This window comes from Thalassophryne amazonica, chromosome 12, assembly GCF_902500255.1.
Source record: "Thalassophryne amazonica chromosome 12, fThaAma1.1, whole genome shotgun sequence".
Taxonomy (NCBI): domain Eukaryota; kingdom Metazoa; phylum Chordata; class Actinopteri; order Batrachoidiformes; family Batrachoididae; genus Thalassophryne; species Thalassophryne amazonica.
Genome location: NC_047114.1, coordinates 90,327,978 through 90,343,507, shown reverse-complemented (window position 1 = coordinate 90,343,507; position 15,530 = coordinate 90,327,978). Strand labels below are relative to the sequence as shown.

General features: G+C 46.1%; 1 pseudogene; it reads right to left on the bottom strand.

Annotated features, from left to right (window-relative positions):
* Positions 1-356: 356 nt before the first annotated feature.
* LOC117522101 lies at positions 357-5,811 on the bottom strand (annotated as a pseudogene).
* Positions 5,812-15,530: the final 9,719 nt, after the last annotated feature.

Below are 15,530 nucleotides of genomic sequence, written 5' to 3'. Positions count from 1 at the left end.
TCTAATTATTTTTCAAAAGAAAAAAAATCTGATGCTCTTCTGAAAGGAAAAATAAAAGACGCAATGTGGCACTTTAAAAAATGAATCTGCAATTTAATGAACAGTGTTGAAACTTAAAGCACAGCAGCAGTCACGTGGTGTAAAAGTGGCGTCAGTTTGAAAGTCATCCAACACTGCCCTCTAGAGGCGAAAGAATCACAGCACCCAGCATTGCTGCTTATTTACTTCAGTGTGTTCTTTTGTTTTTTTTGTTTTTTTAATTGTGGTTTTTAACCACAATCTTTGAGTAGTAAGAAGTCACTCACTCATCTTCAACTGCTTATCTGGGATCAGGTCGCGGGGAATAGTAAGAACTGTTAGATACAGGTACAGTCTTCAGGTATGATGTTGGGCAGGGTCTCGTATTTGAATGAGTACCCGCCGTCAGATGTTGTGATGATCCTGATGGACTTCATGGTCCCGGCAACAGGGGCGCAGCAATGCGTGACCCCCAGAATGGCAGTGGTGTGATCCCTGGCCAAGCAGTTCCCGTTGCAGTAGTAGAATTTCAGCACCTTCGGGTGGACGATCCAGTGGTCCCAGCCCAGCTCCTCAAAGCTGATGTTTGACCTCTACCCGGTGGCAGTCGCTATGCTGCGGCTTCACCAGAGAGGGGGGCTGCAGTAAATTGATGGCCGAAAGTGACCAGGGAATGGTGGTGGTGGCCTGGCGGCGTGACCAGGAAGGGCCGCGAAGCTGAGCGCGGAGGTGAAAAAAGGGCATTTTGTCTGGTTCGCCAGCCTGGCACTGGCAGGCTGCACAGTGGACCTGCAGCACAAACGGTCCTTGGGACATGGAGTCCAGCAGGTTCTGCTCCAGGTGGTAGGTGACCCATCCATCTGAGCTGGTCTTCGATGGAGCCTCTGCAGCCTGAAGAAGCTGCGGCTCTGATGTCAGCATTAAAAGCGGCAGAGAGGAGTTCACCGAAAAGTCTTCACCGGCATAGAACCAGAAATGGGCCAAAGTGACCAAGGTCTTACGGGTCTTCATGGATGGTTGAAAGTAGTATGTGAAATGGTTTGGAGTAGTTTTCTCCAGGAGCCAAGTCAGATGTGGGACAAGGTGAGTCTGTCAAAGATGAGAGAAAAGTCAGTAAAGCTTATTTTATTATCTGAGCTGAACATTGGCAAAACAAATGCTGCCAATTTTCCACCAAGACTGCCGTTAGACGAGCGTTGAGAATTCAGCCTGTCTCTTCTAAATATAAATTTGAAGCACAATGCTAACATAAGACACTAATCAATTGTTTTACAAAGTTTTTTTTCTTTTAGCATTTATGGAGGTGAGCATGCACATGTACTCTGTAGTAGAGATTCTCTCAATGCTACTCGACACATTTAATGATGATGGCAGCAACAACAAGTGGTTGCTTTGAGAGATTAGCTTGCCCCTTAGCCCTTACATTGTGTAGCTATTCAGCCCGCGGGTGGTATTAGCATTCTAAACCAATACTGGACCCATTAAAATAATTTTTTCCCCAAGTGAAAAGATAACCCAGAAAGAACCACAAGTGTAGCCCAGGTTGAGGAAACCATTAACGTATTTAGATTCAGGTTCTTCGGTTTTGCTTTTAAACTGAACTGATTTTCAAACTACCCTGCCTTCTGAAAATGACATCACTGAATATCCTAGCCTAGCTGTCATTTCAGCTCATCTGGCTAGTTAGCATTTAGCTAGCTTAATCATGATCTTGTTTGCTAGTAGGCATGGATTCTGTTAAAGTATTGTATTCATGAGACCATTATGCAGTTTGAAAACAAATATGACTTTGTAGGATGGTCAGCCTGTTAGCTAGCGATAGCTTGCATGGCCACTAAATGACTTCATTTATTATGAAGGGAGAAAGGCTGTATGATGTGGTGAGAGTACAATCAGAAGTACAAGAGGATTAGTAACGAAAGAAGTGAGGGCTGTAATGAAGAGGATGAAGAGTGGAAAGGCAGTTGGTCCAGATGACATCCCAGTGGAGGCATGGAAATGGCAGTAGAATTTTTAACCAGAGAGATGACAGTAGCGTTTCTAACCAGATTGTTTAATAAAATCTTGGAAGTGAGAGGATGCCTGAGGAGTGGAGACGAAGTGTGCTGGTTCCTATTTTCAGAACAAGGGTGATGTGCAGAGCTGCAGTAACTACAGAGGCATAAAGTTGATCAGCCACAGCATGAAGTTATGGGAAAGAGTAGTAGAAGCTAGGCTTAGAAAACAGGTGAAGATCTGTGAGCAGCAATATGGTTTCATGCCAAGAAAGAGCACTACAGATGCAATGTTTGCTCTGAGATTACTGTTGGAGAAGTACAGAGAAGGCCAGAAAGAGTTACATTGTGTGTTTGTGGACTTAGAAAAAGCTTATGATAGGGTGCCAAGGAAAAGAGCTGTGGTATTGTATGAGGACGTCTGGAGTGGCAGAGAAGTATTGTTAGGGTAGTGCAGGACATGTACAAGAACAGTGTGACAGTGGTGAGATGAGCAGTCGGAATGACAGACTCATTCAAGGTGGAGGTGAGATTACACCAAGGATCAGCTCTGAGTCCTTTCTTGTTTGCAGTGGTGATGGACAGGTTGACAGATGAGATCAGACAGGAGTGCCCATGGACTATGATGTTTGCAGATGACATTGTGATCTGTAGTGAGAGTAGAGAGCAAGTTGAGTCTAGTCTGGAGAAGTGGAGATATGCTTTGGAGAGAAGGGGAATGAAAGTCAGCAGAAGCAAGACTGAGTACATGTGTGTGAATGAGAGGGAGCCCAGTGGAAATAGTGCAGTTACAAGGAGTAGAAGTGGTGAAAGTAGATGAGTTTAAATATTTGGGGTCAACTGTTCAAAGTAATAGAGAGTGTGGTAGAGAGGTGAAGAAGAGAGTGCAGGCAGGGTGGAGTGGGTGGAGTGATTTGTGACAGAAGAATATCAGCCAGAGTGAAGGGAAAAGTTTACAAGACAGTAGTGAGACCAGCTATGTTGTACGGTTTAGATAGGGTGGCACTAACAAAAAGACAGAGGCAGAGCTGGAGGTGGCAGAGCTGAAGATGCTGAGATTCTCTTTGGAGTGACAAGAATGGACAAGATTAGAATGAACATATCAGAGGGACAGCTCAGGTGGGACGGTTTGGAGACAAAGTCAGAGAGGCGAGATTGAGATAGTTTAGATGTGCAGAGGAGGGACCCAGGGTATATAGGGAAAAAATAGACCAAAGAGGAGGTTTATGGATGTGCTGAGGGAGGACATGCAGGTGGTTGGTGTGACAGAGGAAGATACAAGAGGACAGGGTGAGATGAAAACGATTGATCTGCTGTAGCGACCCCTAACGGGAACAGCCGAAAGACAAAGAAGAAGGAGTTTTATTTTACAAAAAAAGGAAAAACTGTCCACAGAGGAAAAGATAAAAAGGCGAGAAGTGTGTGTTGGTCCCAGTATGGATATTCCGGATTATTTCTCATGGATAGTATGACAATGAACAGCAGCCAAAGCCTCTTGAAAATGCATACCGCCCTCCAAAAGCATGTTATTGTATTATTACATATTTTGGCAAAATTACAAGTTGAAATGACCATTAAAAAATCATCATGAGGTTTATGTCACATAAATCCTACTTTACAATCACACTGCAGTCATTGTTAAATTTTTTCCTGTTGCATTTATAATAAACATTTGTATTTATTTACAGTGTCTGTTCTTCTGGTTGAAATGAGATATAATCTACCAGACTTAAAAAATGTACAAATTTCCATGTTATTTTATTTGTCTAAAAATAAATGTCCAAGATTCCTTATGTTAAACAAGAAATTATCTAATCTGAAATAACAGGCGGTTTTAATTTACAGATGAAACGTTTCTAAAGAAATATTTATTGATTTATTTAGCTATTTTAATTACAAGTGTTCTCAACTTTTTAACAGTAATCAGAATATTCTGAGGTAACAAACAACAACAACAAAAAACATTTCCAAGGATTTTTCTTCAGAAAACTGCTCCATAAATGAGCAGTCCTGTGACACGTTTGTTTTGTACAAATCAGTGGTTTCTGTACCAATCCGTTTCGTAGAGATCAGTGGTTTCTGCACCAATCCATTTTGTAGAGATCAGTGGTTTCTCTGCCACTAGTCTTTCCGTGTTTTGGCCCGACGCGTCGTTCCTATTGGACAACGCAAGGTACGTCACAGCTCAGATCATCGAAAGTTGGATTGGATTGAACTTTGACCGCGTCAGCCTGCCGACAAGCGGCAATGTGGGCTCCCGTCAGAAGTGTCGGTTTAGCTCGGCTTTTGACGCGAGGCTTCTGATGCATCTAAAAAGCAACGTGTCTCATTGAAAATAATGCTTTTAGACCGATTTTTGACGCATTTGACGTATCTGATGTATTCAGTGTGAAAGGCCCTTAATAGGCTGAAGCTCTGGCAGCCAACCAATTACATCAGTTTTGTAATGAAATTTCAAATATACAAAATATTTTAAAATGAATACAGCTCTGTTGTCATCAACTCAACAGGTGGGTGGGTGGAAGTTGGTTGGCGTCAACAATTGGGTTGTTAGCGAGATCGCTATGGAATGGAGAAGCCTAGGATCACCAAACTTAGAGGAAAGGTGTATCGGGTCAAGACGTCAGTCATGTTTGAAAATTGATGACCTTGGCCTTGAGGTCAAGGTCACAGCCCAAATTTTCAGATTTACTCATTAGGCCATTGGTCTGGAATGGTAGGAACCCAGGGTCACCATACTTACAGGAAAGGTGTACTGGTCAAGGCCTCTGTCAAGTTCGAAAGTCAAGGCCACAGGCCAAAAGGTCTTGCTAACAACACTGGGGTTATCCCACGTAGGGATTTGACTGTCCATGAAGGCTGAGGGGTAGCTCTGACAGCCGCCAATATTTTGAGTTGTAATGAAATTTCAAATATATAAATATTTAAAATGGATACCGGCCCTGTTTTCTAATTGTGTTCCAATACTATGAAATAATGTCAATGGAGATGAGAAGGTCAAGCTCTGTTGAGTCTTTTAAAGCCAATTTTTAAACACACTTCTTTTCTGTGGTTGTGATGTTAGTCATCACAACCATTGCACAAGCATTGCAGTATTTTATTTCAAATTGGTATTACAAGGCACTTTGAAATGTATTTATCCTGAAAGTACTGTACGAATAGTTAGAAAGTGTAATTATCATATAATAAACCAAAGCCACACACACACACACACACGTCTGTTGTGTATTACTGCCATTGTTAATTTCTTAACACGTTTAAAACTTTGCCACAGTCTTTGGTTGTAAATGTTTTTGGTGATTCATTTGCAAACTGACTTGAATAACGTATAATCTCTGTCAGTGCTCAAATACTTAGTCAGCTCGTGTTTAAATAATCGCAGTCTCTCCACAAACAGCCTGCTGGTGATTCACTTTTCTACTTAAAGCTGTGGTTATTTTTGCACAATATTTTCCAATAGTTTTGTTTTGCTGTATGGTGGGAAAATAAGTCACTCACCAGAAGTGGGGAAGAGAATAATTAGAGCTGTTTCTTCAGTTGGACTGTGATGATGGTTCACCAAGGCCGTGCTGGAAGTCCTCAGCGACCTCCGTTGCCTCTCTCTGAGGTCGCCCCATGCCATGCCCCGACTGGGACCCTGGGCTGTGAGCACAGGAGGCTTCTCCAGCCCCAGGCTCTGCAGAACCCGCTCTCTGAACCAGTCTAAGACCTGCTCTCGGGACAATTCTTCAGCTCTGCAGGTTTGTGTCACGCACTGGATCCACAAAGATCCCAGGACGAGCAGGACGCATGACACCATGGCTGCCCGGGAAGCTTGTGAGTGCACTTGGAAAAGTGTTGAGAGACTTCAGGAATGTAGCCCACTCTAGAGGTGGGTGGATCGATCCTAACATCGATAATATCGATACCAACGCTGGTATTGATATTGAATGATCCTCGCATGCATGCAGATTCATCAAACTCTCTGTCTGTAAGAGCAGCGCTGCGCTGTGTCACACAACACGGAGCAGCGCACCCTCCCCCCTCTGGTCTTTTGTGGTGTGCTGTCACTGTTGGCTCAGCGGCGCCAGCCAACAGCCATGCAGGTAGCCTCAGCCTGGCCCGCCCACCTCAGCGGCTACTCCAGTCAGCCCTCTACCTCAGGAGATTTTAAGGTGTGTTGAGTGATATTTTTTAAACAAAAATGTTGATTGTGATAATAAAGTATTTTGTTGTCACGTACAATGTTTGGCGAAATTCTATCCTAGGTCTTTTGGATCCTTTGGATCTATGAAGCTTAATTATGAAAAAGTATTGGTATCAGCATCGGCAATACTGGGCCTGTATTTACTTGGTATCGGATCAATACCAAAATTCCCAGTATCGCCCACCTCTAGCCCACTCTTGTGTTCAGTATGAACTAGGAATGTGGAGATTACTAGATACAAATCGGTATCTAGATACAAACGTGTGCAATGCGAGTGCATCGATTCATTCAGTGTGCATCAATTCATTTGATGGGTTGAATTAGAGGTGGGTGGATTGATCCTAATATCGATACCAACGCTGGTATTGACATTGAACGATCGTCATGTAAAAAGATTGATACTCGAGCTTTTTTCCTCTCCCGCACGCACTGACTGCTGCGCATGCAGATTCATCAAAGTCTCTGTAAGAGCAGCACTGCGCTGTGTCACACAACACGGAACAACGTACCCTTGTATTGTGGTTTGTCAGCCCTCTACCTCAGGAGATTTTAAGTTGTGTTGAGTGATATTTTTTTAAACAAAAATGTTGATTGTGATAAAGTATTTTGTTGTCATATGTACAATGTTTGGCGAAATTCTATCCTAGGTCTTTTGGATCTTTTGGATCTATGAGCTTAAATATGAAAAAGTATCGGCATCGGTATCGATATCGGCGATACTGGGCCTGTATTACTTGGTAACGGATCAATACTAAAATTCCCGGTATCGCTCACCTCTAGATTGAATCGCGGATGGATCGTTCGCTGTCTGCTTGCATTGATATTTTTTTCCGATGCACCTTGAATGCATCATGGACGGAAGCTTGAAAGTACATTTCTTTACAAACACGGAGCCCCGCGACAGCAGCGGCAAGCACTCAGAGGAAATTTTTGATGCACCTAAAACATTTAAAATCAGGCATTTGGAAATACTTTGGCTTTTTTTTTTTTTAAGATGGGAAGCATGACAAGACGCAGGTAAGGAATGCCGCGCTGCTAAACCTGGCAGAGAGAGCGAGAGAGCAAAGGAGGAAATGGCAAACTACACGGCGGGGGGATAGTTTAGCTCAGAATGGCAATGCGTTGTAGTGGTGGAAAGAAGTGGATCTTCTACTGCTTTCAAAATTGTCCAGGAGCTACTTGTCCGTCCCTGCAACAAGTGTTCCTTCTGAACGAGAGTTCAGCACAGCGCAGTCTGCTTCTTCCTGAACTCTACTCTTTTCTACTCTCCTGTTTTACTCCCTTTTTAGATATTTAGATATACCTTTGTAAACAGGTGTTGTGCTGGATTCAGCACCCCTGCCGTGAAATGCACCCCTTTCGCGGGAACGCGCATTTGAACCTCGTCGCCTTAAACTCACATTTAACAGCACAGATACACAGTTTGCGCAGATAAAAACATACACAAATCAATGCGGTCCTTATTCTATGTCAAGTAAACAGAATATGTTCACATTTACGAGCACTAATTGGCTGCTTTTGTTCAGTAGGAACGAAGCATCTGATATTATGTTTATGTCGGACCCGGCGCCACGAGGGGGCGTTTGGGGGCGACGCCCCCCCACGTCATCAACCCCGCCCCCTTGGATGTGAGAGTTATCAAAAAATAAAAATAAAAAAGAAAGAAAAAGAAATACTGGAAAATATAGCAAAATATTAGTTATTCAATAATATCACGTATTTAACAAATAAACCAAATTAATTAACTAAAGTAATTAATTTTAAAACAACGGATATGGTGTGTCTGTGTTCAAGCGATTACATGTGTGTGAATGGGAGGGAGCCCAGTGGAATCGTGCAGTTACAAGGAGTAGAAGTGGTGAAAGTAGATGAGTTTAAATATTTGGGGTCAGCTGTTCAAAGTAATGGAGAGTGTGGTAGAGAGGTGAAGAAGAGAGTGCAGGCAGGGTGGAGTGGGTGGAGAAAGGTGGCAGGAGTGATTTGTGACCGAAGAATATCAACAAGCGTGAGGGGAAAGTTTACAAGACAGTAGTGAGACCAGCTATGTTGTATGGTTTAGAGACGGTGGCACTAACAAAAAGGCAGGAGGCAGAGCTGGAGGTGGCAGAGCTGAAGATGTTGAGATTCTCTTTGGGAGTGACAAGAATGGACAAGATTAGGAATGAACATATCAGAGGGACGGCTCAGGTGCGACGGTTTAGAGACAAGTCAGAGAGGTGAGATTGAGATGGTTTGGACATGTGCAGAGGAGGGACCCAGGGTATATAGGGAGAAGGATGATGAGGATGGAGCCACCAGGCAGGAGGAGAAGAGGGAGGCCAAAGAGGAGGTTCATGGATGTGCTGAGAGAGGACATGGAGGTGGTTGGCATGACAGAGGAAGATACAGAGGAGAGGATGAGATGGAAACAATTGATCTGCTGTGGCGACCCCTAACGGGAACAGCCGAAAGATAAAGAAGAAGAAGAAGAGGGTTGCGCTTGTCAGTGCAGCTAACAATGGAACGTTGCCTGAACGTTGCCTGAATGTTGCCTGAACGTTACATCAAAGTGGCAGTAACGTTGCATCACAACATTGTAGGAACGTTCATTTGTAGACTCTCCAGAATGTTCCAGGAATGTTGCCAAGAACGTTACCAACCAACCAACCTAGAACGTTCTCAGGAGGTTGTGACACAACATTGCTGCAACGTTGTTGCAATGTCCCCCAACACGAAGGAACACTGTGAACATTGCATGAGTCTGTAAATTGCAAGTTTATTACTTTAGAAGTATTATTACAATAGCAATGCATTAAGCCATGGACAAGTTCTCAGTAACTTGATTAGTTCTCATCCGCCCTCCAGTATTATTACAATTACAATAGCATTAAGCCAGGGATCAGTTCTCATCCGTGATGTGACCCATGACTAAGGTTTAAAGATTTTGTTGTTATTTTCACTGTGTAATTGTATACACTAGAAAATGAAATTTCTTTTCTCAATCAGTGACTTCAGTGCAATAAAACTTCAATAGAATAATTTACCTTACATAAATAAATAAACATAAAATAATACAGTCATAGAAACAGGTAAAATACACTCCAATCTCTCAGGTACTAAGCCAGGTGACATGATCCAGTATTATTACAGTTACAATAGCATTAAGCCATGGATAAGTTCTCAGTATAAAATGAACTAGAAGGGTCAACGTTAAACAAAAACTGAAGATGTCTCCACCGCCCACCCTTTAAAGCAGCAACATCAGTCCCGGATCCAGACCGGTTTGGACCGATGTAGTTGCATCGGTCAGATTTTTTTACGCATTGTTCGTCATCAGAAAAAAAAAAAAAAAACCTCAAATAATCCTAAACAGTGCTGAACGTGTCCCCGTGGTGAACACAGCTTTTGATTTGTTCCCACAATGGTGGGTGGATCACAAAGGTGGATCAAAACAAACATAGCGTCAGTCCAGTCGAGTTGATGATCATGGCATCCAGGAAAAAAGTTGTGCAAGGAAAATTGGGCACTTATTTCATGTCTCCCCCGCACCTTACAGAGGGGGAGGCATAAGTTCTCAGTATAAAATGAATCACTTCTCATCTGACCCATGACTAATTGTGGCATCATCACTCATGGCACTGCCGTCCATGGCGTCATCATTCACTACACAATGGTCCATGGCATCAGCATCCACATCGTCGCCCATGGCATCGGCATCCACATCGTCGCCCAGGGCTTCATCCACCCCAGCATCTGAGTCAGCATTAACACCAGTACCAATTCTTTCATCCTCCTTCTTTGCCTAAAAACAAAGAAAACCATTTATAAAAATACTATACAATAACTTCTATAGTGCCAGTCCCCTCAGCACAGTGAAGTTCAAGGGTGCTCAACCAGTCCATGTATTAATATGCAGAATCCTTAATTCAATATCTCAGTTTTTACAATTCATATTTTAATTTTTCAGAGGATACTATTCAATGGTTTCAATCCTATCTTTCGAACAGAAAGCAGCGTGTTGTTGTGGATGGTGCCACATCCTCGTATCTCCCTAGTTATGTTGGTCTTCCACAAGGCTCAATATTAGCCCCTCTATTATTCTTTCTGTATAGAAATGATCTCCCCGATGTGTGCTCTGAACTAAATATGCAAATGTATGCAGATGACGCAGTAATCTTGACCCAGGAAAAGAGTGACAAAATATCTGTAGACCTCACAAATGCACTATGTAAAATACACAAATGACTACATAAAAATTGTCTTCTGCTGAACACCAAAAAACTGTATGTATGATGTTCACCAAAAGACCAGTTAAGTTAGCCAGATCCCATGTTTTCTTGGAAGGGGAAGAACTGTGCTTGTGAACCAATTCAAATATCTCTGAGTGATATTAGACCCAAATCTTACATTCAAAAACGTATCAAAAAGGTAAATCACACTGTAAAGTTCAATCGATCTAATTTTAAACAGATAAGACCGTTTATTACAATAGATGCGGCCAAATCTTACTTACACTTCATGTCACATATAGAGTATTGCATTACAACATGGTCCTTTGCAGGAACAACTGTACTGAAACCAGTAGAACAATTGTACAAAAAACAAAAAAGCCATAAAAACATTGGACCAAAAAAAAAAAAAAAAAAAAGATTTCTCATCACCGTCCAATCTTAGAAAAATATAAGCTTTTAAGTTTTGAGAATTTCATGCTATTTAAAATGTGTTGTGCTGTGTACAGGTCCCTACACAATTTGGCCCCACTCCCTGTGAGGAACTATATTAACAGGAAATGTAACAATGAAATTAACACCAGATCCTCCGCTAGGTGTGATTGCGAGATCAAATTTTGAAAAACTGTCTTTGCTCAAAATGTACTCTCTATTAGGGGCAATAGCACATGGAATACTCTGCCAACGACAATCAGGTTCAGCCCCACATTTGCTTTATTCAAGACACAGCTTAAAACATGGCTGAAAGATAACCAAACCTGTAATCATTACGAGTTAAAGACATGCGAAAGCAATATACTTTCATATACACGCACACAACAACACATAGGTAAGCTTATGCACACCAGCACTTTACAGAGATACGGCAGCTGTATCGAGCACTTTACTATCGCGACAAAGCACTTTAATTCAGCATCTTATAATAAAACTGACTGTACCTGTACACACCTACAACTGAATTCTACCTCAGTACTTTCCTGCACTTTATATTGAGACAACAGCATTTTAACCTCCATCTTGTGTTGTGTGGGCCGCTGAAGAGGAGGTACTGCTGGCCCACCACCACCAGATGGCGCCCTGCTTGGAGTGCGGGCTCCAAGCACGAGAGGGCGTCGGAGCCGCTGGAGGTGACAGCTGTCACCTATCAACACCAGCTGTCACCCATCACCACCACTACAAAGACCGGACTGCAACTCCACCTCCTCGCCGCGAAATCTTCTACCATACAGGTAATTTCTCTGCTAAGCTTAACTGTGACTAATAGTCTGATCTCATTTGCAGCCGTTTTCCTGTGACGGTGTCCTTATCTGCGGTATTGGCGTTTGGTGTGGACTGCGACGGCTTCGCCTCACACCCCAAACCAGATAAGTGGTTTCACAGGAGCTGCACAAGTGTGTGATTGGAGGTGGAGGTTCTCCCTCCTAACTGTGTACAGACTGTGGGATTACTGAGTGTGCGAACTCACACTCATCCAGAACTGTTTCTGTTTTCTGCCAGCAGTACCGGGTCTGACTGCTGAAGACAGTGGGCACCTGGGGCGCAGGGCTTGGCGGCTCCGGTGTTTTTCAGTTCCGTTGGTGGTGAGGGCTGTGTGGGATCCGGCTCTTCTCGCACCGGACGTCTCCTATCTTCGAGCCTGCCACACGTCACCTTTTGTCGGATTGATATAACGCATATTTGTATCTGTCTGTACTACGTTGTGCACCTTCACAACATTAAATTGTTACTTTTTGGCTATTCCATTGTCCCTTCATTAACGCCCCCTGTTGTGGGTCCGTGTCACGACACTTCCCCAACAGGATTTCTCGGCCAGCGTCATGGATCCCGAGGGGCGTCAACTCGAGCCTGAACGGCCAATGGAAGAGCAAGGTGCACAGGCGCCAGCAGGAGGCGTGTTAGGGGAGCTGCAGCAAATACTGACCGCTTTCACTGCTCGGTTGGATCTGGTAACCGAGCAGAACGTTATCCTCAATTGGAGGATGGAGGCTCTCACCGCCAGGGTGGGGGCGCGCGATCAAGACGCTACTGCAGCACCTCCTCCTGCTGGTCCTTTGTCAGACACAAACGTTCCACTTGTCGTTCAACGACCCCCCCCCCACCATCCCCTGAAGCATACATAAGCCCTCCGGAGCCGTACGGAGGTTGTGTCGAGACGTGCGCGGACTTCCTAATGCAGTGCTCGCTCGTCTTTGCACAGCGTCCCATCATGTACGCGTCAGACGCAAGCCGGGTGGCTTATGTTGTTAATTTGCTTCGAGGAGAGGCACGCGCCTGGGCTATGGTGCTCTGGGAGCAGAACTCACGGCTCCTAATGTCATACGCTGGGTTTGTAAGGGAGTTCAAACAGGTTTTTGATCATCCCAACAGAGGCGAGACCGTTTCGAGCGTGCTACTGTCAATGCGACAGGGGCGACGGAGTGCAGCCGAGTATGCAGTCGACTTCTGCATCGCGGCTGCGAGGTCCAGCTGGAATACCGTTGCACTCCGCGCCGCCTTCATAAACGGGCTGTCTCCGGTCCTGAAGGAGCACCTGCTGGCTAAGGAGGAACCGCGGGATTTTGACGGGCTTGTCGACCTGGTTATACGCTTAGACAACCAGTTAGAGGAACACCGTCGGGAGCAGGGCGGGGGGCGTGACTGGGCACGGGCCGTCCCTCTTCCTTCCGGGTGCGAAAGAGTGCCGTCGTCCCCACGCTCCACAGCCAGAGGGCCCCGTGTGGCTACAGCTCCCCCTGCTGACGAAGCTATGGACACGAGCAGGGCCAAAATGAAATCAAAGGACAGACAGAGGAGGCAGGCCCGCGGGGAGTGTTTTTTCTGTGGGTCTAATGGTCACATACGGAGGAACTGTCCCAAACGGTCAAACTACAACGCCCGTCCTTAGAAACTGGGCTAAGGGTGGGCCATAACACGCACGCGGGGGAACCCCGAAAATCAGCACGAATCCCAGTCACAATCCTTTGTGAGGATTTAACCCTTCACACCCCAGCACTTGTAGACACGGGGTCGGAAGGGAATCTGCTGGACAGCAGATGGGCAAAGGAAGTAGGGCTCCCTCTGGTGGCTCTGCCTTCCCCTGTGAAGGTACGAGCACTAGATGGCACTCTTCTTCCATTAATCACACACCAGACACAGCCAGTGACTTTGGTGGTGTCAGGGAATCACAGGGAGGAGATTGTGTTTTATGTAACACCTTCTATCTCCCGAGTGATTTTGGGTTTTCCATGGGTGTTGAAACACAATCCCCGGATTGATTGGCCGTCTGGGGTTGTGACGCTGTGGAGCGAAACCTGCCACCAGGAGTGTTTAGGATCCTCGGTTCCACCCGGTGAGACAGCTAAGGAGGAGGTCAAAGTCCCCCCCAATCTGACGGCGGTGCCATGTGAGTACCACGATCTTGCTGACGTCTTCAGCAAAGATCTGGCACTCGCCCTTCCCCCGCACCGACAGTACGATTGCGCCATCGATTTAATTACGGGCGCTGAGTACCCGTCCAGCAGGCTGTACAACCTCTCACGTCTGGAACGCGAATCAATGGAGACCTACGTCCGGGACTCCTTAGCTGCCGGGTTGATCCGGAACTCCACCTCCCCGATGGGTGTGGGTTTCTTTTTTGTGGGTAAGAAGGACGGCGGACTCCGTCCATGCATCGATTACAGAGGGCTGAACGACATCACGGTTCGCAACCGATAGCCGTTACCTCTGTTGGATTTGGTGTTCACGCCCCTGCATGGAGCCCAAATATTCACTAAACTTGATCTTAGGAATGCGTACCACCTGGTTCGGATCCGGAAGGGAGACGAGTGGAAGACGGCATTTAACACCCCCTTAGGTCACTTTGAGTACCTGGTCATGCCGTTCTGCCTCACAAACGCCCCCGCGATGTTCCAAGCATTGGTTAATGACGTCTTGCGGGACTTCCTGCACCGGTTTGTCTTCGTGTATCTAGACGACATCCTCATCTTTTCTCCGGACCCTGAGACTCATGTCAAGCATGTACGTCAGGTCCTACAGCGGTTGTTGGAGAACCGGCTGTTTGTGAAGGGCGAGAAGTGCGAGTTTCATCGCACCTCTTTGTCCTTCCTGGGGTTCGTAATCTCCTCCAACTTCCGTCGCCCCTGATCCGGCCAAGGTTGCGGGTGGTGAGAGATTGGCCCCACCCAACAAGCCATAGGAAGCTGCAACAGTTCCTCGGTTTTGCGAACTTCTACAGGAGGTTCATTAAGGCTACAGTCAGGTAGTTAGCCCCCTGACAGCCCTGACCTCCACAAAAGTCCCCTTCACCTGGTCGGATCGGTGCGAAGCCGCGTTTAGGGAGTTGAAACGCCGGTTCTCGACTGCACCAGTTCTGGTGCAGCCCGATCCTACTCGCCAGTTCACAGTGGAAGTGGATGCCTCTGACTTAGGGATAGGAGCCGTGCTGTCCCAGAGCGGGGAGTCCGATAAGGTCCTCCACCCTTGTGCCTATTTTTTCCGCAGGTTGACCCCGGCTGAGAGGAATTATGACGTCGGCAATCGGGAACTCTTGGCGGTGAAGGAGGCTCTTGAGGAGTGGAGACACCTGTTGGAGGGAGCGACGGTGCCCTTCACGGTTTTCATGGACCATCGGAACCTGGAGTACATCCGGACCGCCAAGCGGTTGAACCCCAGGCAAGCCCGCTGGTCACTGTTCTTCGGGCGCTTTGACTTCCAGATTACATACCGCCCCGGGACCAAGAACCAACGGTCGGATGCACTGTCCCGGGTGCATGAAGAGGATGCCAAGGCCGAGCTGTCAGACCCCCAGAGACCATCATCCCCGAGTCCACTGTCGTGGCCACTCTCACCTGGGACGTGGAGAAGACCGTCCGGGAGGCCCTGACACGGAACCTGGACCCGGGTACCGGCCCGAAGAACAAGATGTACGGCCCACCAGAGGCCAGAGCTGCGGTTTTGGACTTCTGTCATGGGTCCAAACTCTCCTGTCATCCCGGAGTGCACAGGACCATGGCAGTAGTCCAGCAGCGCTTCTGGTGGTCGTCTATGGAAGCCGACGTCCGGGACTACGTCCAGGCCTGCACCACCTGTGCCAGGGGCAAGGCGGACCACAAGAGGACCTCAGGACTCCTCCGACCCCTACCGGTG